The sequence below is a fragment of the Oncorhynchus nerka genome, linkage group LG13 (assembly GCF_034236695.1).
Source record: "Oncorhynchus nerka isolate Pitt River linkage group LG13, Oner_Uvic_2.0, whole genome shotgun sequence".
NCBI classification, from domain to species: domain Eukaryota; kingdom Metazoa; phylum Chordata; class Actinopteri; order Salmoniformes; family Salmonidae; genus Oncorhynchus; species Oncorhynchus nerka.
This window is the reverse complement of record NC_088408.1, coordinates 46,449,996-46,471,526: the sequence shown is the minus strand read 5'-3', so window position 1 is coordinate 46,471,526 and position 21,531 is coordinate 46,449,996. Positions and strand designations below refer to the sequence as shown.

Sequence of the window (21,531 nt, the reverse complement as noted above, 5' to 3'; positions counted from 1 at the left end):
CGTCTCTCTGTCTCTGTCTCTGTCTCTGTCTGTCTGTCTGTCTCTGTCTGTCTGTCTGTCTGTCTGTCTGTCTGTCTGTCTGTCTGTCTGTCTGTCTGTCTGTCTGTCTGTCTGTCTGTCTGTCTGTCTGTCTGTCTGTCTGTCTGTCTCTGTCTGTCTGTCTGTCTGTCTCTCTCTGTCCGTCTCTCTGTCTCTGTCTGTCTGTCTCTCTCGCTCTCTCTTTCCGTCTCTGTTTGTTGTGGTGTTCTGGGCTTTCATGTGGAAGTAACTTGTGGGAAGTGAGATTGTTTTAGGAGCGGTATGGGGGGACTGGAAGTTACCAATAACAATGAAAAAAGTCATGTGTTTGTGTGTGTTAGAGTGTGTTAGAGTATGTGTGGAAGCCTGCATTAACGTACATACTTTAGTTTTAGTGTCCAATATTGGCCTATACTATCCCTCCAACAACCAGAGAATGTCACCAGTGATGTACCTCTTCCTCTAAATGTCTGCAGGAAAGAAAATCTCACATCCTCTCAACTTCCTTTCTTTTCAGCTCTTCCGAGAAGTCCGAATAATGAAGATTCTAAACCATCCAAACATTGGTAAGTGTATCACTGACTGGCTCACTTCTGTAAATCCTCATAGCAATGTGTGCTCATACATGTTTCAATCAGTCACATTTATATATAAAGTACTTTCTACATCTGCGTGCTGTACAGAAACCCAGCCGAAAGCCCCAAACAGCAAGCAATGCAGATGTAGAAGCACGGTGGTTAGGAAAAACTCCCCAGAAAGACAGGAACCTAGGAAGAAACCTAGAGAGGAACCAGGCTCTGAGGGGTGGCTAGGAAAAACTCCCCAGAAAGACAGGAACCTAGGAAGAAACCTAGAGAGGAAGTAGCTCTGAGGGGTGGCCAGTCCTCTTCTGGCTGTGCCAGGTGGAGATAATAAGAGTACATGGCCAATAAGGAGGCTTATGTTTAGGTATGTACGGCAGGACCAAATCGGAAAGATAGATAGGATCAAGCCCATGTAATGCTTTGTAGGTTAGCAGTAAAACCTTGAAATCAGCCCTTGCCTTGACAGGAAGCCAGTGTAGAGAGGCTAGCACTGTATGATCACATTTTTTGGTTCTAGTCAGGATTCTAGCAGCCGTATTTAGCACTAACTGAAGTTTATTTAGTGCTTTATCCGGGTAGCCGGAAAGTAGATCATTACAGTAGTCTAACCTAGAAGTAACAAAAGCATGGATTACATTTTCTGCATAATTTTTGTACAGAAAGTTCCTGATGTTTGCAATGTTACGAAGATGGAAAAAAAGCTGTCCTTGAAATATTCTTGATATGTTCATCAAAAGAGAGATCAGGGTCCAGAGGAACGCCGAGGTCCTTGACAGTTTTATTTGAGACGACTGTACAACCATCAATATTAATTGTCAGATCCAACAGAAGATCTTTGTTTTTTGGGACCCAGAACTAGCATCTCTGTTTTGTCCGCCATCCACTTCAAACATTTTTTTAACCTTTATTTAAACAGGGAGTCACATTGAGTTTAAAATCTATTTTACAAGAGAGCCTTGTTCATAGGGGATACACTTCCTTATTTCTGAAACACAGGCTTCCAGGGTGGGTAATTTTGGGGCTTCACCATGTTTCATCGAAATGTACAGCTGTGTTTCATCAGCATAGCAGTGAAAGTTAACATTATGTTTGCGAAGTACATCACGAAGAGGTAAAATATATAGTGAAAACAATAGTGGTCCTAAAACAGAACTTTGAGGAACCATGAAACTTACAATTGATTTGTCAGAGGACAAACCATTCAGAAAGACGAACTGATATCTTTCTGACAGATGAGATCTAAACCAGGCCAAAACTTGGCCGTGTAGACCAATTAGCATTTCTAGTCTTTCCAAATGATGTGGTGCTCGATGGTGTCAAAAGCAGCACTAAGGTCTAGGAGCACAAGGACAGATGCAGAGCCTTGGTCTGACGCCATTAAAAGGTCATTTACCACCTTCACAAGTGCAGTCTGGGGTCTAAAACAAGACTGAAGAGTTTCATATACATTATTTGTCTTCTGGAAGGCAGTGAGTTACTGCGCAACAGCTTTTTCAAAGACATTTGAGAGGAATGGGAAATTCGATATAGGCTGATTTTTATTTTTTTTAAAACATTTTCTGGGTCAAGGTTTGACTTTTTCAAGAGAGGCTTTATTACTGCCACTTTTAGTGAGTTTGGTACACATCTGGTGGATAGAGAGCAGTTTATTATGTTCAACATAGGAGGGCCAAGCACAGGAAGCAGCTCTTTCAGTAGTTTAGTTGGAATAGGGTCCAGTATGCAGCTTGAAGGTTTAGAGGCCATGATTATTTTCATGAATGTGTCAAGAGATATAGGATTAAAAACTTGTCTCTCTTGATCCTAGGTCCTTGACATGGACCTGCACAGGGTTTGCAGACTCAGGAAAACTGAGTTTTGGAGAAATATGCAGATTCAAAGAGGAGTCCATCATTTTCTTTCTAATGATCTTTTCGTGGAAGAAGTTCATGAATTCATCACTGCTGAAGGGAAAGCCATTCTTTCTTGGGGAATGCTGCTTTTTAGTTAGCTTTGCGGCAGTATCCAAAATAAATGATGGATTGTTCTTATTCTCCTCAATTAGGTTGGGAAAATAGGATCAAGCAGCAGTGAGGGCTTCTTCGATACTGCACGGTACTGTCTTTCCAAGCTAGTCGGAAGACTTCCAGTTTGGTGTGGCGCCATTTCCGTTCCAATTTTCTGGAAGCTTGCTTCAGAACTCGGGTATTTTCTGTGTACCAGGGAGCTAGTTTCTTATGAGAAATGTTTTTAGTTTTTAGGGGTGTGACTGCATCTACAGTATTACGCAAGGTACATATTTGTTCCTCAGTTAGTTGGTTAACACATTTTTGTACTCTGATGTCCTTGGGTAGGTAGGTTGGGAGTCTGGAAGGGCATCTAGGAATCGTTGGGTTGTCTGAGAATTTATAGCACAGCTTTTCATGATCCTTGGTTGGGGTCTGAGAAGATTATTTGTTGCGATTGCAAAAATAATATGGTGGTCCGATAGCCCAGGATTATGAGGAAAAACATTAATATCCACAATATTTATTAAACGGGACAAAACTAGGTCCAGAGTATGACTGTGACAGTGAGTAGGTCCAGAGACATGTTGGACAAAACCCACTGAGTCGATGATGGCTCCGAAAGCCTTTTGGAGTGGGTCTGTGTACTTTCCCATGTGAATATTAGTCTCCAAAAATTTGAATATTATCTGCTATCACTACAAGGTCCGATAGGAACTCAGTGAGGAACAATATATACGACCCAGGAGGCATGTAAACAGTAGCTATAAAAAGTGATTGAGTAGGCTGTATAGATTTCATGACGAGAAGCTCAAAAGACGAAAATGCAGCAATTTAAAAAAATATATTTATTGAAATTTGCTCTTGTCAATGTTAGCAAAACTGCGCTGGGATATGGTCACTAGTGTAACCAGAAGGAGAGCCCTCATTTAACACAACAAATTCATCAGGTTTAAGCCATGTTTCAGTCAGGCCAATCACATCAAGATTATGATCAGTGATTAGTTCATTGACTATAACTACCTTGGAAGTGAGGGATCTAACATTAAGTAGCCCTATTTTGAGATGTGAGGTATCATGATCTCTTTCAATAATGACAGGAATGGAGGAGGTCTTTATGCTAGTGAGATTGCTATGGCGAACACCGCCATGTTTAGTTTTGCCCAACATAGATCGAGGCACAGACACAGTCTCAATGGGGATAGCTGAGCTGACTACACTGACTGTGCTAGTGGCAGCCTCCACTAAGCTGGCAGGCTGGCTAACAGCCTGCTGCCCGGCCTGCACCCTATTTCATTGTGGAGTTAGAGCCCTGGTCTTTGTTCATAGATAAAAATGAGAACACCCCTCCAGCTAGGATGGAGTCCGTCACTCCTCAACAGGCCAGGCTTGGTCCTGTTTATGGATGAGTCCCAGAAAGAGTGCCAATTATCTACAAATGATATATTTTGGGATCGTCAGAAAACAGTTTTCTACCAGCGATTGAGTTATAAGCCTCTGCTCAACTCCCCCTAACTGGGAGGTGGCCAGAGACAATTACTCGATGCCGATATCTTTCAAGCTAGTTTACACGCTATGTTGTGCTTGGTGACCTCTGACTGTTTCATCCTGACATCGTTGGTGCCGACGTAGATAACAATACTCTCTACACTCGCCAGTTTGAACCATAGCCAGCACCATCTTCAGATGAGCCTTTACAGCCCTGCTCCCTCGCTGGATGATTCGTTTTAAGTCTAATAATGCGGGTAATGGAGACGCCATTGATTAGGGTTTTCATTTTGTCAGAGCTAATGGTGGGAGGCTTCGGTGGCTCAGACCCCGTAACGGGTGGAGCAGAGACCAGAGAAGGCTCGGCCTCTGACTCCGACTCGCTTAATGGGTAGAACCGGTGGAAAGTTCCTGTTGGCTGAATGAGCAGCATTTCCTTCCGGAAGCCATGAGAAAGTTGTCCGGCTGCGGGGTCCGTGCGAGGGGATTTATACTAACGTTACTATCTGTACTTACTGGTGGCACAGATGCTGTTTTATCCTTTCCTACACTTAAATGACCTTTCCTTAACAATTGCATCTGAAGCTGGGCTTGCAGCACGGCTATCCTCGCCGTAAGGCCATCGTTCTCCTGTATATTAGGAGTACAGCGACTGCAATTAGAAGTCATCATGTTAATGTTACTACTTAGCTTCGGCTGGTGGAGATTCTGCAGAACCATGTCCAGATAAAGCGTCCAGAGTGAAAATATGAATGAAAAAAGTAGAGCGAGGAAAAAACTAAGACTTTGGTAAATGGTAAAAAAAAGCAGATTTTTATTATGGTTTTTACTTTTTATAACAATTTAAAGCCTTTCATTTGTTGTGAATGCACATGCGTAAAAAACAACACAAGAACATATGGAGGTTTCATGCCTCCGAAAATTCATGAGCTGGTACGAGTTTGTTTACACTTTCCTAGCGTATTTTAATAACAAGGTCTATTCACTTTCAATTAGGAATTTATTTCATTTCTCGAATGAATGGGCTCATTCCCAGTCAAAATGCTAGCTGCGTGCATTCATCTGCCCTTCCCCCTCCTCCCTTGTCCCATGTTTGGGAATTCCTCTCCAGAGTGGTGACGTTGTGACATTCCCAAACGTTATTCTAATCCCTGGGTAGGATTCCACCCTTATTTTCCTGGATTGTTCACATTCTTTCTCGCACACACACACACACACACACACACACACACACACACACACACACACACACACACACACAGTGACATTTTTCCTGTGTCACTCTGTGTGTGTCATTAAGCCCTGGCGATTATCTAACAGGTCCCCACATGCCTCTCTCCCGCTGTCATTTTGGTGATGTCATCTATAATGAACAAAAATATAAACACAACATGTAAAGTGCTGGTCCCATGTTTCATGAGTTTAAATAAAAGATCCCAGAAATGTTCCATACGCACAAAAAGCTTATTTCTGTCTGTAATTAAGCCTGATTTGCTGGACCTGGCTCCCCAGTGAGTTTCAAAGTGCCTCTGGAAGCAACGTCAGCAGAAGAACTGCTCGCCGGGAGCTTCATGAAATGGGTTTCCATGGCCGAACAGCCGCACACAAGCCTGAGATCACCGTGCGCAATGCCAAGCGTTGGCTGGAGTGGTCTAAATCCTCGCCGCCATTGGACTCTGGAGCAGTAGAAACGCCTCCTCTGATGAATCATACTTCAACAGTCCGACGGACTAATCTGGGTTTGGCGGATGCCAGGAGAACGCTACCTGCCCGAATGCATAGTGCCAACTGTAAAGTTTGGTGGAGGAGGAAAAATGGTCTGGGGCAGTTTTTCATGGTTCGGGCCCCTTAGTTCCAGTGAAGGGAAATCTTAACGCTACAGCATACAGTACAATTACATTCTAGATGGTTCTGTGCTTCCAACTTTGTGGCAACAGTTTGGGGAAGGCCCTTTCCAGTTTCAGCCTGACAATGCTCCCATGTACAAAGCGAGGTCCATACAGAAATGGTTTGTCGAGATCGGTGTGGAAGAACTTGACTGGCCTGCACAGAGCCCTGACCTCAACCCCATTGAACACCTTTGGGATGATTTGGAACGCCAACTGCGAGCCAGGCCTAATCACGCAACATCAGTGCCCGACCTCACTAATGCTCTTGTGGCTGAATGGAAGCAAGTCCCCACAACAATGTTTCAACATATAGTGGAAAACCTTCCCAGACGAGTGGAGGCTGTTATAGCAGCAAAAGGGGGACAAACTCCATAGGAATCACCATGTTTTTGGAATGAGATGTTCGATGAGCAGGTGTCAACATAGTGTACCTCCCAATCTCTCTCATTCAATCTAATGAACTGAAAAATGGCACTCCACTTCCTACTGCGGCTATATTTAGCCTAATTGTGTGTTTGTCTGTGTTGCTGTGTTTTGTGTCTTCCATGTTCGTGTTGTGTGAGTGTGCCCACGCTCATACACACCAGCCCTCTCAGGAAAACCTGGAAAGAGCCCAAAAAGAAAGAGGCCATGAGACCAGTTGTCATGGCAATGATGTTTGTTTCTCTGTTCATATCAATAGGAGGCCTACTCCCTCCTGGGCTACTCCCTCAAGCTTATGCTCTAGCCCGGCACTAACAGACCAGAATCAGTTGATGGTCCAGATTGAAGACCAGGATGTGTTGATTATTTATTTAAATCAAGTTTGTAATAAATGCCTCTATTTGAATGTTTTTGTCTTCTTAAAATTGCTCATGAAAGAGGAGTGTGCAAGGATCTCATATATTCAGTAAGTTTCATATGGCAAACAAAACAAAATGGGAAATGTCATCTACAAAGCCGATTTGCGCTCGCCTGCCTTGCCTTGCCCAGCAGGCTCCCTTTTGGTGGTCTGAATCCGCCGGCATGTGGTTGGAGATCGTTTGGTTATGCCTGTGGGTAGCCATTTTGTTTGTGTTTCTCTCACTCAACTTCCGCTCTCCCACTTTCTTCCTCCCACCAAGCCTGGTAGGTCAAAGAGGAAAGGAGGATGATATGGAGAAAGAAACTGTGTTAGTTAATAGGGTGAACGGGAGGGACGGAAAGATATGTCCTCAGTGAATTTCAAATTGCGATGCCAATAAAGCATATTGAGTTAAAATATGACAGGTGTTCGGGAAAAGTGAGAGACGAGGTGGGCAATGTTCCCTCAAATGTTTTTGCCGCTGAGCAAATTTTAGGTCTTGTGAGCGGAAACTTGAATGTTGTGAGAATTTTGTGCAACTTCCGGTGCTCGTTTACAGTGACCACTGAGGCTGTACCCTTACAGTTTAAGACAGTAGCCAATAGGCTATTGTGGCAATTTGAGCATAATGTAGGCCTACCAACAAAACCAATGGAACAAATTCCGTAACATTTTCACATGGAAATAGCATTTAGATGTATGCAATATAGCCTACAGTAGCCTATATGTGGGGGTCAATGCAGCCTTACATTGCATGACACTTTAAAAAATGCTTTTTACATTATGAAGACTTGACATTTTAATTTGTAATTTTTTGCTTGGTTTGTAACGCCATGGGCCAAATAGGTGTCTTTAAACTGCCTTTTACTGTGTTTACTTTACAAAATAAAATGAATTATTACCATACAGAGATTTAGACAATGTAAGCTACCCCTCTGCCTATTGGCTTATTTGCCAATTTGACCTGACAGATTGAAATGTAGGCTAACACGGAACCCAAACCGGCTACACGCGTGCTCCATCGTGAAATAATAAAAATAAAAATAATAAATCACAGTAGTTGTGATTAGTGCGCAACAAGTCAGCACCTCAGGAGTAAATGTCAGTTGGCTTTTCATAGCCGATCATTGAGAGTATCTCTACTAGATTATGATTTTTCAACGCCAATACCCATACTGATTATTGGAGGACCAAAAAAAGCCGATACCGATTAATCGGACAATTTTTGTATTTATTTATTTATTTGTAAAAATGACAATTACAACAATACTGAATGAACACTTATTTTAACTGAATATAATACATCAATAAAATCAATTTAGCCTCAAGTAAATAATGAAACATGTTCAATTTGGTTTAAATAATGCAAAAACAAAGTGTTGGAGAAGAAAGTAAAAGTGCATTATGTGCTATGTAAGAAAGCTAATGTTTCAGTTCTTTGCTCAGAACATGAGAACTTTTGAAAGCTGGTGGTTCCATGAGTCTTCAATATTCCCAAGGTAAGAAGTTTTAGGTTGTAGTTATTATAGGAATTATAGGACTATTTCCCTCGATACCATTTGTATTTCATTAACCTTTGACTATTGGATGTTCTTATAGGCACTTTAGTTTTGCCAGTGTAACAGTATTGCCTCCGACCCTCTCCTCGCTCCTCCCTGGGCTCGAACCAGGAACACAACAACGACAACAGCCACCATCGAAGCAGCGTTACCCATGCAGAGCAAGGGGAACAACTACTAGAAGGCTCAGAGCGAATGACGTTTGAAACGCTATTAGCGCGCGCTAACTAGCTAGCCATTTCACTTCGGTTACACCAGCCTAAACTCGGGAATTGATAGGCTTGAAGTCATAAACAGCGCAATGCTTGACGCACAACGAAGAGCTGCAGGCAAAACGCACAAAAGTGCTGTTTAAATGAATGTTTACATGCCTGCTTCTGCCTATCACCGCTCAGTCAGATACTTAGATACTTGTATGCTCAGTCGGATTATATACAACGCAGGACACGCTAGATAATATCTAGTAATATCATCAACCATGTGTAGTTAACTAGTGATTATGATTGATTGTTTTTTATAAGATAAGTTTAATGCTAGCTAGCAAGTTACCTTGGCTTACTGCATTCGCGTAACAGGCAGTCTCCTTGTGGAGTGCAAAGAGAGAGAGGCAGGTCGTTATTGCGTTGGACTAGTTAACTGTAAGGTTGCACGATTGGATCCCCCGAGCTCACAAGGTGAACATCTGTCGTTCTGCCCCTGAACGAGGCAGTTAACCCACCGTTCCTAGGCTGTCATTGAAAATAAGAATGTGTTCTTAACTGACTTGCCTAGTTAAATAAAGGTATATAAAAAAATAAAAAACAAATCGGCAAATCGGAGCCCAAAAATACCTTAAAATCGTCCCTAATTAATCGGCCATTCCGATTAATCGGTCGACCTCTAATCTCTACCGCTCCTGCTGTCTCTAGAGAGTTGAAAACAGCAGGTCTGGGACAGGTAGCACGTCCGGTGAACAGGTCAGGGTTCCATAGCTGCAGGCAGAACAGTTGAGACTGGAGCAGGAGTTTAACTAGCTATTTAACTAGCTTACTGTTGCTAGCTAATTCGTCCTGGGATATAAACATTGAGTTATTTTACCTGAAATGCACAAGGTCCTCTACTCCGACAATTAATCTACACGTAAAACAGTCAACCAAATCGTTTCTAGTCATCTCTCCTCCTTCCAGGATTTTTCTTTTCTGGACTTTACATTGTGATTGGCAACTTTCAGACATTAGGTGCATTACCGCCAACGACATTGTTTGTCTTTGTCACCCATGTGTGTATAACCAATGAGGAGATGGCACGTGGGTACCTGCTTCTAGAAAACAACAAGGAGATGGGAGAGGCAGGACTGGAAGAGGCAGTGCGATCAGCATCAGAAATAGAACTGACTTCTATTTTAGCCCTTGGCAACGCAGACGCTCGTTGGCGCGTGCGAGAGGTGTGGGTGCAATAATTGAATAATATAGATTTCAACATTTATTTTGTAACGCACAAAGCAGTGTAGTCAGGGTATAAGCCTACACATTTTGTACTCTTGTAGGAAGCAGTAACTCCTATAAGCCTACACATTTTGTACTCTTGTAGGAAGCAGTAACTCCTATAAGCCTACACGTTTTGTACTCTTGTAGGAAGCAGTATCTCCTATAAGCCTACACGTTTTGTACTCTTGTAGGAAGCAGTAACTCCTATAAGCCTACACGTTTTGTACTCTTGTAGGAAGCAGTAACTCCTATAAGCCTACACGTTTTGTACTCTTGTAGGAAGCAGTATCTCCTATAAGCCTACACGTTTTGTACTCTTGTAGGAAGCAGTATCTCCTATAAGCCTACACGTTTTGTACTCTTGTAGGAAGCAGTAACTCCTCATTGCTGACCTATACTTATCTATAACTGGGCTAATAACTTGCTAATTAGCAAAGAACATCAACAAATGTGGAAATGTGGCTCTCAACTGATCTGGTTTGTTGCATTGAAAAGGAGCGGACATAATCTTGATTCGATCACAGAAAAAAACATTGATCTATATAATGCTATATAACTAATTGTGCTAAGTAATATAAATAGAGGGAGAGAGACTGAGGGATACAGACAGTGAAGAGAGGGAGAGAGACTGAGGGATACAGACAGTGAAGAGGTAATATAAATAGAGGGAGAGAAACTGAGGGATTACAGACAGTGAAGAGAGGGAGAGAGACTGAGGGATACAGACAGTGAAGAGGTAATATAAATAGAGGGAGAGAGACAGACAGTGAAGAGGTAATATAAATAGAGGGAGAGAGACTGAGGGATACAGACAGTGAAGAGGTAATATAAATAGAGGGAGAGAGACACAGACAGTGAAGAGGTAATATAAATAGAGGGAGAGAGACTGAGGGATACAGACAGTGAAGAGGTAATATAAATAGAGGGAGAGAGACACAGACAGTGAAGAGGTAATATAAATAGAGGGAGAGAGACTGAGGGATACAGACAGTGAAGAGGTATTATAAATAGAGGGAGAGAGACTGAGGGATACAGACAGTGAAGAGGTAATAGAGGGAGAGAGACTGAGGGATACAGACAGTGAAGAGGTAATATAAATAGAGGGAGAGAGACACAGACAGTGAAGAGGTAATATAAATAGAGGGAGAGAGACTGAGGGATACAGACAGTGAAGAGGTATTATAAATAGAGGGAGAGAGACACAGACAGTGAAGAGGTAATATAAATAGAGGGAGAGAGACTGAGGGATACAGACAGTGAAGAGGTATTATAAATAGAGGGAGAGAGACTGAGGGATACAGACAGTGAAGAGGTATTATAAATAGAGGGAGAGAGACTGAGGGATACAGACAGTGAAGAGGTAATATAGAGGGAGAGAGACTGAGGGATACAGACAGTGAAGAGGTATTACAAATAGAGGGAGAGAGACTGAGGGATACAGACAGTGAAGAGGTAATATAAATAGAGGGAGAGAGACTGAGGGATACAGACAGTGAAGAGGTATTATAAATAGAGGGAGAGAGACTGAGGGATACAGACAGTGAAGAGGTAATATAGAGGGAGAGAGACTGAGGGATACAGACAGTGAAGAGGTATTACAAATAGAGGGAGAGAGACTGAGGGATACAGACAGTGAAGAGGTAATATAAATAGAGGGAGAGAGACTGAGGGATACTGACAGTGAAGAGGTAATATAAATAGAGGGAGAGAGACTGAGGGATACAGACAGTGAAGAGGTAATATAAATAGATGGAGAGAGACTGAGGGATACAGATAGTGAAGAGGTAATATAAATAGAGGGAGAGAGACTGAGGGATACAGACAGTGAAGAGGTAATATAGAGGGAGAGAGACTGAGGGATACAGACAGTGAAGAGGTAATATAAATAGATGGAGAGAGACTGAGGGATACAGACAGTGAAGAGGTATTACAAATAGAGGGAGAGAGACTGAGGGATACAGACAGTGAAGATGTAATATAAATAGAGGGAGAGAGACTGAGGGATACAGACAGTGAAGAGGTAGTATAAATACAGGGAGAGAGCCTGAGGGATACAGACAGTGAAGAGGTAATATAAATAGAGGGAGAGAGACTGAGGGATACAGACAGTGAAGAGGTAATATAGAGGGAGAGAGACTGAGGGATACAGACAGTGAAGAGGTAATATAAATAGATGGAGAGAGACTGAGGGACACAGACAGTGAAGAGGTAATATAAAGAGATGGAGAGAGACTGAGGGATACAGACAGTGAAGAGGTAATATAAATAGAGGGAGAGAGACTGAGGGATACAGACAGTGAAGAGGTAATATAAATAGAGGGAGAGAGACTGAGGGATACAGACAGTGAAGATGTAATATAGAGGGAGAGAGACTGAGGGATACAGACAGTGAAGAGGTAATATAGAGGGAGAGAGACTGAAGGAAATTACAAAACAGAGGGAGAGATGCGAGACTAATTGATACAGACAGTGACTGTGGGATTAGTTGGCCATAGTCTCATTTCAGAACAGTATGCGGCCATTGCTCCTGGCACCAACATGCTCGAAAAATCTGCAGGTTTTCTCTCCGAGACAATTTCTTCGGGCAGGATGGAAAGAAGCCCAAACAAACATTTTTAATAAGCAGCCAGATACATAAATGTTATTATGCCAAATGTTGCTAAGAGTAACAATGTGACTTTTGGGCCATATGTTCAGTTTTCTTCCTTTCATAGCAGGGTTTCCTTGTTGGTGGGGACACCCAGGGAGTGAACAGTTTTGTTCTCTCTCATCTCTAACACTGGCATATACTGTATGTAGCCTAGTGTATAGAGCGTTGGGCTAGTAACCGAAAGGTTGCTCGATCGATTCCCCGAGCTGACAAGGTACAAATCTGTCATTCTGCCTATGAACAAGGCAGTTAAACCCCTATTCTTAGGCCGTCATAAATAAGAATTTGTTCTAAACTGACTTGCCTGGTTAAATTAAATGTAAAAAACACTCCTGATTTGCCCGATCAAGGACTTGGTGATCAGTTGAGAAGGTCTGAATGACAGACAGTAGGGCTGCACGATATGGGCAAAAAATGTAAATCTTTTTTTTAAATTTTTTTTTACCAAATATTGCAATTTGACTTGATATAAATCAAACCGCTTGGGTGAACTGTTGGAATCATAGTAATTGCATAGCATAGCAGAGAAGGTACTGTGGGATTCGAAATGGTCGGTGATCTGTTTATCTTGAGTTTCGAAAGGCAGGGTAGCATTGATACAGGTCTGTAACACTTTGGGTCTAGACTGTCTCCCCCTTTGAAGAGGGGGATGACCGCGACAGCTTTCCAATCTTTGGGAGTCTCAGACGATATGAAAGAGAGGTTGAACAAGCTAATAATAGTGGTTGCAACAATTTTGGTGTTCCCAACCTGGGAACAAACAGCCAGCGCTACTGCACCGATTCTTTCCTGAGGCAACCTGGCTAATCTCGTTATGTCACGTGCGCTCACCCTCTACCTCTCTCTCTCTCCCTCCCTCCCTCCACAGTGAAACTGTTTGAGGTGATAGAGACTGAGAAAACGCTCTACCTGGTGATGGAATATGCCAGTGGAGGTAAGTTACTTGGTAATATATCATACAGCACAACATCATATTTAGAATATGCTTTGAGCATAATCCACGAAAAGCACATTTATTTATCTAAAATACAAGTATTATGATTATTATAGTATGACACCCTTCTGTTGGAGAGCTACCGGCTGTGCCGGGTTTTGCCCAAGCCCTGTGCTAACTCACCTGCTTCAGGCAATCAAGGTCCTGATGAGTTGTCTATTAATGGAATTAGCTGTGTTTGAGGGCAGGTCTGGAGCAAGATCCTGCACAACCAGTAGCTCTCCAGGAGGAGGGTTGGTCTGTCTCCTGATATCCATAGTACTTTATTGTAACACATAGTATTGCCTTAATCTAGGACAAATGAGGCTGCCGAACTAGCAATTGATGCTTTGTTGATGGGTTCCAGACATTCAAAATAAATTGGGAGTCTGAAACAAAATGTTAGAATGTCTCCATTCAGTCAAAGTTGAACTCAAACCTCTCTCGGACTCTCTCTCTCTCTCTCTCTCTCTCTCTCTCTCTCTCTCTCTCTCTCTCTGTCTCGCTCTCCCTTCCTTCCAGGGGAGGTCTTTGACTACCTCGTAGCTCACGGGAGGATGAAGGAGAAGGAAGCCAGGGCAAAATTTAGACAGGTACTGCAGCAGACTGGATTCAGCCCTACACACACGCACATACACTAACATACACACCCCATGTTCAAAGTCACCCTTGCTGGTTGACAGACTTTCAAGCCACAGCCACAAAAACACAGACGTAAGCCCCCCCTCACACACAAACATGCTAACACACACAAATATATCATCATATTTCGTTGGGAACTGGGAAGATCCTTGGCCATTCCTGTCATTTTCAGCCAATCAGTGAAAGGGGGTCTCCCGTAAGTCCAGACAGGGGCTCCCCTGACCCCACCCCTTCTCCTCATTGGTTCAGGCCACTGTCGCTGTGGAGATGGGGATATCTGGGTCACTTGATGTAAGAGCTGGGACAGGGAGCTAGGAGAAGGGGGGTGAAAGGAAGATGGGAGAAAATATGGATGGGTAAAAGAGGAGTAAAGGAGAGGGGAGGGGAGAAAAGAGGGATGGGTAAAAGAGGAGTAAGGAGAGGGGAGGGGGAGAAAAGAGGGATGGGTAAAGAGGAGTAAAGGAGAGGGGAGGAGAAAATATGGATGGATAAAAGAGGGGGAGAAAAGAGGGATGGGTAAAAAGAGGAGTAAGGAGAGGGGAGGGGGAGAAAAGAGGGATGGGTAAAGAGGAGTAAAGGAGAGGGGAGGGGAGAAAATATGGATGGCTAAAAGGGAGGGAGGGAAAAGAGGGATGGGTAAAGAGGAGTAAGGAGAGGGGAGGGGAGAAAAGAGGGATGGGTAAAAGAGGAGTAAGGAGAGGGGAGGGAGAAAAGAGGGATGGGTAAAGAGGATTAAGGAGAGGGAGGTGGAGGGGAGGGGATAAAAGAGGGATGGGTAAAGAGGAGTAAGGAGAGGGGGAGGTGGAGGGGGGGAGAAAAGAGGGATGGGTAAAAGAGGAGTAAAGGAGAGGGAGGGGGAGAAAAGAGGGATGGGTAAAAGAGGAGTAAAGGAGAGGGAGGGGAGGGAGAAAAAGAGGGATGGGTAAAAGAGGAGTAAGGAGAGGGGAGGGGGAGAAAAGAGGGATGGGTAAAGAGGAGGGAGAAAATATGGATGGATAAAGGAGGGGAGGGGAGAAAAGAGGGATGGGTAAAAGAGGAGTAAAGGAGAGGGGAGGGAGAAAATATGGATGGGTAAAAGAGGGGAGGGGAGGGGAGAAAATATGGATGGGTAAAAGAGGAGTAAGGAGAGGGGAGGGGGAGAAAATAGGGATGGGTAAAAGAGGAGTAAAGGAGAGGGGAGGTGGAGGGGAGGGGGAGAAAAGAGGGATGAGATAAAGAGGTGTAAAGGAGAGGAGAGGGGGAGAAAAGAGGGATGGGTAAAAGAGGAGTAAAGGAGAGGGGAGGAGAAAATATGGATGGATAAAGAGAGGGGAGGGGGAGAAAAGAGGGATGGGTAAAAGAGGGAGTAAGGGAGAGGGAGGTGGAGGGGAGGGGGAGAAAAGAGGGATGGATAAAGGTGTAAAGGAGAGGAGGAGGGGGAGAAAAGAGGGATGGGTAAAGAGAGTAAGGAGAGGGGGGGGAGAAAATATGGGATGGATAAAAGAGGGGAGGGGGGGGAGAAAAGAGGGATGGGTAAAAGAGGAGTAAGGAGAGGGAGGGGAGAAAAGAGGGATGGGTAAAAGAGGAGTAAGGAGAGGGGAGGGGAGAAAATAGGGATGGGTAAAAGAGGAGTAAGGAGGGAAAGAGGGATGGGTAAAGAGGGAAGGAGGGGAGAAAAGAGGGATGGGTAAAGAGGAGTAAGGAGAGGGAGGGGGAGAAAATATGAGATAAAGGCTAAAAGGAGGGAGGGGAGAAAAGAGGGATGGGTAAAAGAGGAGTAAGGAGAGGAGAAAAGAGGGAGGGTAAAAGAGGAGTAAAGGAGAGGGGGAGAAAAGAGGGATGGGTAAAGAGGATTAAAGGAGAGGGGAGGTGGAGGGGAGGGGGATAAAAGAGGGATGGGTAAAGAGGAGTAAGGAGAGGGGAGGTGGAGAAAAGAATTTTTCAGGATGGGTAAAAGTTTGAAATAAATAAATGGAGATTGTGGAGGGGAGAAAAAATACAGTTTTTTAATCTTTATGTTTGAATAAAAGGAGGATAGAAGGGGAGAGGAGAGCAACCAGAACACGTCAGCATTAATAAAATGAAAATGTATTACCCCAATGGATAGGTACATTGATATGTATTACCCTAATGGATAGGTACATTGATATGTATTACCCCAATGGATATGTATTACCTCAATGGATAGGTACATTGATATGTATTACCCCAATGGATAGGTACATTGATATGTATTACCCCAATGGATAGGTACATTGATATGTATTACCCCAATGGATAGGTACATTGATATGTATTACCCCAATGGATATGTACATTGATATGTATTACCCCAATGGATAGGTACATTGATATGTATTACCCCAATGGATAGGTACATTGATATGTATTACCCTAATGGAGAGGTACATTGATATGTATTGCCCCAATGGATAGGTACATTGATATGTATTACCCCAATGGATAGGTACATTGATATGTATTACCCTAATGGATATGTATTACCCCAATGGATAGGTACATTGATATGTATTACCCCAATGGATAGGTACATTGATATGTATTACCCCAATGGATAGGTACATTGATATGTATTACCCCAATGGATAGGTACATTGATATGTATTACCCCAATGGATAGGTACATTGATATGTTTAGTTATATAATGGATAGTAATCAGTACATTGATATGTACCTGGATACCCCAATGGATAGGTACATTGATATGTATTACCCAAATGGATGGTACATTGATATCACACACCAGACATTACCCCAATGGATATGTCATTACCCCAATGGGCTGTATTAGGTAACTTTGATACAAATCCAAGATGCCTTGCAAAGGCGTATTGTCGTGCCCCTTGAACTTTGCGACCTTTTTTCCACATTTCATTTTGGCTTCAACATCTAAATAAACCCGATATAAAACTGTATTTTTTTTTTTTCTAAAGAATATTTACTGAAACCCTCAACTGAAGTGGCCAGCTAACTACCAGCTATCAGTCAGAAACCATTGAGCGGTCATTTATTGGATATTTCAAACTTTTTAACAAACTCAAAAGAGCATAACGGAACTATTTTTATCCCGGGCCCCGCAAAAACATTTTCAGCTGGATCTAGCAACCCTAACTTAACCACAACCCCGAAATTACTCCTGGCTAGCATCCACCTTTTGCTGCCCGGCCAGAGCTCCTACAGCATACTCCTGGGCTACAATATCCGGACCCACGACCGGGATGTCACTGCATGAAGAGGCTCTACCCCATCGCGAGTCCCCAAAAGGCTTTGCAGCCCTTGCTATCTGCTTGCATGCTAATTCGAGAACTGCTAGCTTTTTAGCCCATTCCTAACTGCTAGCTTGTTTAGCAAACTGTTAGCTTGTTAGCACAGGCCTGCTAACTGTCTGAATCGGTTGCCAGCCCAACCACTCACTGACCCATTTTACTTTCAATGATTTTTAATTGGAGCAGATTTCACCCAATGTGATAGTTCTTTTTAGAACACATTCAAGAACCTCCAGAAGCTAACCAGCTAACTAGCTACAAGCTATTTAGTCCTTGTTAGCCACTGCTAGCGGCTTTTACCTTCTGCACCGCCAGCCAGTTTTTTTTAGCCTGGATAATACTCGCCAGTCTAGCTTCCCTGTCCCATCCACCGCTGCCCCCTGGACACTGTGATCACTTGGCTACATAGCTGATGCCTGCTGGACTGTCCATTAATCACGGTATTCCATTCTGCTTGTTTATGTTTTATCTGTCGGCCCCAGCCGCACTCAGGCTCTGTGTGTAGTTAATCTGACCCTCTCTGCCTAGTCAACGCCATTTTACCTGCTGTTGTTGTGCTAGCTGATTAGCTGTTGTTGTCTCACCTACTGTTTTAGCTAGCTCTCCCAATCAACTGTATGTACTGTAAGATTACTGTATGCCTCGCTGTATGTCTCTCTCAAATGAAAATATGCCTTGTATACTGTTGTTCAGGTTAGTTATCATTGTTTTAGTTTACAGTGGAGCCCCTAGTTCCACTCTTCATACCCCTGATACCTCCTTTGTCCCACCTCCCACACATGCGGTGACCTCGCCCATTACAACCAGCATGTCCAGAGATACAACCTCTCTTATCATCACCCAGTGCCTGGGCTTACCTCCGCTGTACCCGCACCCCACCATACCCCTGTCTGCGCATTATGCCCTGAAAATATTCTACCATGCCCAGAAATCTGCTCCTTTTATTCTTTGTCCCCAACGCTCTAGGCGACCAGTTTTGATAGCCTTTAGCCGCACCCTCATACTACTCCTCCTCTGTTCCGCGGGTGATGTGGAGGTAAACCCAGGCCCTGCATGTCCCCAGGCACCCTCATTTGTTGACTTCTGTGATCGAAAAAGCCTTGGTTTCATGCATGTCAACATCAGAAGCCTCCTCCCTAAGTTGGTTTTACTCACCGCTTTAGCACACTCTGCTAACCCTGATGTCCTTGCCGTGTCTGAATCCTGGCTCAGGAAGGCCACCAAAAATTCTGAGATTTCCATACCCAGCGATCACTGCCTCTGTATCCGCTACGGAGCCGCAGTCAAACGACCACCCCTCATCACTGTCAAACGCTCCCTAAAACACTTCTGTGAGCAGGCCTTTCTAATCGACCTGGCCCGGGTATCCTGGAAGGACATTGACCTCATCCCGTCAGTTGAGGATGCCTGGTCATTCTTTAAAAGTAACTTCCTCACCATTTTAGATAAGCATGCTCCGTTCAAAAAAAGCAGAACTAAAAACAGATATAGCCCTTGGTTCACTCCAGACCTGACTGCCCTCGACCAGCACAAAAACTGACTGCAATAGCATCGAATAGTCCCCGCGATATGCAACTGTTCAGGGTAGTCAGGAACCAATACACGCAGTCAGTCAGGAAAGCTAAGGCCAGCTTCTTCAGGCAGAAATTTGCATCCTGTAGCTCCAACTCCAAAAAGTTCTGGGACACTGTGAAGTCCATGGAGAACAAGAGCACCTCCTCCCAGCTGCCCACTGCACTGAGGCTAGGTAACACGGTCACCACCGATAAATCCATGATTATCGAAAACTTCAATAAGCATTTCTCAACAGCTGGCCATGCCTTCCGCCTGGCTTCTCCAACCTCGGCCAACAGCTCCGCCCCCCCCGCAGCTCCTCGCCCAAGCCTCTCCAGGTTCTCCTTTACCCAAATCCAGATAGCAGATGTTCTGAAAGAGCTGCAAAACCTGGATCCGTACAAATCAGCTGGGCTTGACAATCTGGACCCTCTATTTGTGAAACTATCCGCCGCCATTGTCGCAACCCCTATTACCAGCCTGTTCAACCTCTCTTTCATATCGTCTGAGATCCCCAAGGATTGGAAAGCTGCCGCAGTCATCCCCCTCTTCAAAGGACCCAAACTGGACCCAAACTGTTACAGACCTATATCCATCCTGCCCTGCCTATCTAAGGTCTTCGAAAGCTAAGTCAACAAACAGGTCACTGACCATCTCGAATCCCACCGTACCTTCTCCGCTGTGCAATCTGGTTTCCGAGCCGGTCACGGGTGCACCTCAGCCACGCTTAAGGTATTGAACGATATCATAACCGCCATCGATAAAAGACAGTACTGTGCAGCCGTCTTCATCGACCTTGCCAAGGCTTTCGACTCTGTCAATCACCATATTCTTATCGGCAGACTCAGTAGCCTCGGTTTTTCTGATGACTGCCGTGCCTGGTTCACCAACTACTTTGCAGACAGAGTTCAGTGTGTCAAATCGGAGGGCATGCTGTCCGGTCCTCTGGCAGTCTCTATGGGGGTGCCACAGGGTTCAATTCTCGGGCCGACTCTTTTCTCTGTATATATAAAACAAATGATGTTGCTCTTGCTGCACCCGGCGATTCACCATCTGATCCACCTCATCTATAAGTACGCAGACGACACCATTCTATCATAGAGTTGGCTTCCCGGCCCCTTCACTCACGCCCGCCAAACTCCTTGGACACTGTGCTATCTAACCTCCAAACGAGCTTCAATGCCATACAAAGGGTCATCACATCAGTTCACTGACCAGCAGGTGTATCTCACTGATCATCCCTAAAGCCAACACCTCCAGTTCTCTGCTGCCTGTGACTCATTTATCACTCCAGTGTTAATCTGCAAAATTGTAATTATTCACCTACCTCCTCATGCATTTTGCACACAATGTATATAGACTCTCTTTTTTACTACTGTGTTATTGACTTGTTAATTGTTTACTCCATGTGTAACTCTGTGTTGTCTGTTCACACTGCCATGCTTTATCTTGGCCAGGTCGCAGTTGCAAATGAGAACTTGTTCTCAACTAGCCTACCTGGTTAAATAAAGGTAAAAATAAAATAAATAAATAAACGCCATAATATCTTCTAACTTTATTTCTATGGTCTTGGTCCTTTACAGATTGTGTCAGCTGTGCAGTACTGCCATCAGAAAAAGATTGTACACAGAGACTTGAAGGTAATGAACACTTTATGTACACACACACACACATGTACCCTGGCATACATACAGTGGGGCAAAAAAGTATTTAGTCAGCCACCAATTGTGCAAGTTCTCCCAATTGTGCAAGTTCTACCTATGATGTAACTTTCATCATAGGTAAACTTCAACTATGACAGACAAAATGAGAAACAAAATACAGAAAATCACATTGTAGGATTTTTTAATGAATTTATTTGCAAATTATGGTGGAAAATAAGTATTTGGTCAATAACAAAAGTTTATCTCAAAACTTTGTCATATACCCTTTGTTGGCAATGACAGAGGTCAAATGTTTTCTGTAAGTCTTTTCACACACTGTTGCTGGTATTTTGGCCCATTCCTCCATGCAGATCTCCTCTAGAGCAGTGATGTTTTGGGGCTATTGCTGGGCAACATGGACTTTCAACTCCCTCCAAAGATTTTCTATGGGGTTGAGATCTGGAGACTGGCTAGGCCACTCCAGGACCTTGAAATGCTTCTTACGAAGCCACTCCTTTGTTGCCCGGGCGGTGTGTTTGGGATCATTGTCATGCTGAAAGACCCAGCCACGTTTCATCTTCAATGCCCTGATGGAAGGAGGTTTTCACTCAAAATCTCACGATAGATGGCCCCATTCATTCTTTCCTTTACACGGATCGGTCGTCCTTGTCCCTTTGCAGAAAAACAGCCCCAAATCATGATGTTTCCACCCCCATGCTTCATAGTAGGTATGGTGGTCTTTGGATGCAACTCAGCATTCTTTGTCCTCCAAACATGACGAGTTGAGTTTTTACCAAAAAGTTATATTTTGGTTTCATCTGACCATATGACATTCTCCCAATCTTGTTCTGGATCATCCAAATGCTCTCTGGCAAACTTCAGACGGGCCTGGACATGTACTGGCTTAAGCAGGGGGACACGTCTGGCACTGCAGGATTTGAGTCTCTGGCGGCATAGTGTGTTACTGATGGTAGGCTTTGTTACTTTGGT

At 43.8% G+C, this 21,531-nt stretch overlaps 1 pseudogene; it reads left to right on the top strand.

Moving 5' to 3' along the window:
- Positions 1-21,531, top strand: part of LOC115139574 (MAP/microtubule affinity-regulating kinase 3-like) — a 144,684-nt pseudogene that overhangs the window by 68,288 nt on the left and 54,865 nt on the right.